Below are 2,952 nucleotides of genomic sequence, written 5' to 3' on the forward strand. Positions count from 1 at the left end.
TCTTGTGTGAGTGCCATTTTATTTATGTACAAGTTTGATTTAAAGTTCTCACCAGTTGTATCAACTTTGTGATGTACCCATTCCACTCCTCAGAAGCAAAGCTAGGCTGATAAGCTACCCTTCAGGAACAGCACCAACATTTTTCTTGCCTGAAAGCATGGTTGCATTGTTGAGGGTATTGCAAGAGTTCCCAAGTTCTTACCCCACTCACGAGTCGCTGTCATTGCAACACCGTTGTGAGGTCATAGTCGAAAGCAATGCTTTTCCTGCCATCACTCTGGCCTTCGTCACAGTATCAACAGGTGCCACTTACTGTCTTGCCATGAAGCCCAGTTTATCAACATGTAGTTCAGCACACTACAAGTACTCGTGTTCCTCCGATTCTTTCTTTATGCTTTGTCTTAACACTAGTTTATCAAACTTCATGCCCCACAAAGGCCGACCGCATGGCATGCAAAGTGGGTGACGCCTATCATTCTCATGTCCCAACAGCACTCGCTACCAAGGAAGTAATGTAAAACTAAGCTCTTTGCTTGCCGCACTGCTGTTTTTTTTCTGGTCCCCATTGAAATAGTATTGCACGCGAAAGTGATGAGCTAATTGTGGCTAGCAAGAATTATGTGTCCCGGCGCAGTTGCCGGAATTCTCGAGGGGCACTGCTACAGTCCTCTAGCTTATCAGAGCTCTGTTGTCTGTAAAAATGAGATATGGAATCTTGAGACACTGACCTCTCAAGCTAGACTACGCTCGTGAACGGCCTTTCGCGTAGCGGCGGCCGGTAGCCACGTTTGACCTTTAGACTGACCTCTGACGTCATACCAGGGTGAGAGATGGGCTCGTGGGCTCAGTCACAGTGGGACATCGTCCTTTAAAGGCTAGACACAAGAAAAAAATTGTAGGGTAATCCGTACTAAGCTTAGGACTTCTCTTCTGCAGGAATGCATGTGTGATGTGTCATGCCCTAGCTTGCGGAGCCATTCCGAGATTGTCCATAGTTGAAGCTTTCAGCCATGGTCTTGTGTGAAACTGATCACACACCTGCCGATCGCCCGTGGTAGCAGTGGAAGCTTCCGACTCTGACAGAACTCTGACAGAGGGCCAGCGACGGAGGCCTTGCGCAGCTGCTCCGTACTACGCGCGGAACCGGCACCCAGCTGGCCCACTCCCCGCGGGCGACTGCTGGTAGCGGCTGGCGATAAGATCTTGCCTTAGAGGTGGTGTTGCCTCGAGTGTTTTTGCACGTCCTACTCGTGTATGTCAAAACCCAACCGCTTTTTTTTTTTTTTTCGCGTAGCATTCATCCTGCGTTTCTGTGTCGGCTGAGTTCACTCCGTTTCTCGTTTCTGCGCGCTGCTTTTCTTCCTTGAAGCCATCGCTCCCCAGCCGAAAAAAAAAAGTTTCTAGCTTGTTTCAAATGGATTCGAATGGTGCACAGTTGGTTCCGATTGGTTAAAACTGGAATTGATTACGGCTGCTTGGACCAATTGGACTTTCCATCGAAGATATTATTTTCCAACTGATTTCAAAATGACTCAAAAATTACCGAAATACAATTGGTTCCTATTAAATTGGAATCGTGGTTTCCAATTGGCGCCAGTTAGACTTTTAAACAGTTTCATTTGAACCTTTCTGTCTGTGGTGCAGCGGTGGCTGAGTGGTTAAGGCGCTCGTCAACTGAGCGGGAGCACCCGGGTGTCATGCCAAGAGCATACCAAGAGCTATAATGCGCCTCCTCTCAGCCCGTTGGACGAGCCAAGACCCGGCTCCGAGCTGCGCAGCGCGATCTCCCACTGCTCCGATGGGCAGGCCCACTTGATGTGGGATAGGGTGGCGGGGTGGCGTGCCCACGTAACGTTGGTGCCCGCCGCAGAACGGGAGAGAACCGCGGGATTTGGGAAGGCATGCGTTTGAAGCTGGCGCCGGGAGATTTCGTGCGTGCGGGGTAGGGACCTGTTGGCCGGTGGGTAAAGGCGTCAGTCAAGTCGGTAATTTTGGGTGATTTCACGGAAAGACGTATACAGCACTCATCTCACTTCGATGTGGACACCTCAACTGCGCCGGGAGGGTAGGGATGAAAAGTATGAGTTGCCGTATACTGGAGGGCTCCGGAACAACATTGACCAGCTGGGGATCTTTAAAGTGCTTCATTGTTGAAACTGGTACTTTGAGGAAGGAAACATAGTAACTGTCTCACATCTCGGCAGAGACCTCAACCGCGCCTTAAAGGAATGCATAAAAGAGGAAGTGAAAGAAGAAATAGAAAGAGAGGTAACCTAGTGGTGGGCTGCGGAATAATTTCGACCACCTAGGAGTCTGTAGCGTGCACTGACGCACAGCACACGGACACCTTGTGCACTGCTTTCGCGTCCTTGAATGGAATAGTGGGGGAAGAGAAGGAAAGGTGCAGACACTGTCTGGCTGATCTCCTTTGAGTGTAATTGGTTTCGAGATAGGCTGAGCAGCCGTACAAGAGTTTTGCAGAATGCGAATGGGCAGTATGCGTATTATATGCTGCGTTAGATGGGGCCGCTAATCAACAGTGCTCATCATTAGTGTTTCGGCATTGAAGATAAAATGTGTTCTTTGCTCTGAAGATTTTCGAAGACGTGTGCGTGGCTTTAAGAACGAGACAGTTCACTCCGCTGCTCACAGATTCATGACTGCCTCTGGAAGGATTCCCTTCTAGATGTCCGATTCCGCGCTTCTTTTTCTTATCGTTCCAAAATTAATGTTTGTTTTTTGATCAATAGGGCTTTCTTGCCTCTCCTATTTTTTTCTTGCCGTTCTTTCTTTTAGTTTATTTTCTTTTTTCCTCTCCTTTACTTCACAATTCTATTACCTGCTTTTCACGCTTGCATGGGTATGCGCCATTCTCCGAGGGCACAACGACAAGCGTGTGCGCAGCGCGGTGGCCGCTCGGTCCAATCCCCACCAGGCAAGCCCAACCTGTTG

The sequence above is a fragment of the Amblyomma mixtum genome, chromosome 2 (assembly GCF_055824585.1).
Source record: "Amblyomma mixtum isolate Tamu chromosome 2, ASM5582458v1, whole genome shotgun sequence".
NCBI classification, from domain to species: Eukaryota; Metazoa; Arthropoda; class Arachnida; order Ixodida; family Ixodidae; genus Amblyomma; species Amblyomma mixtum.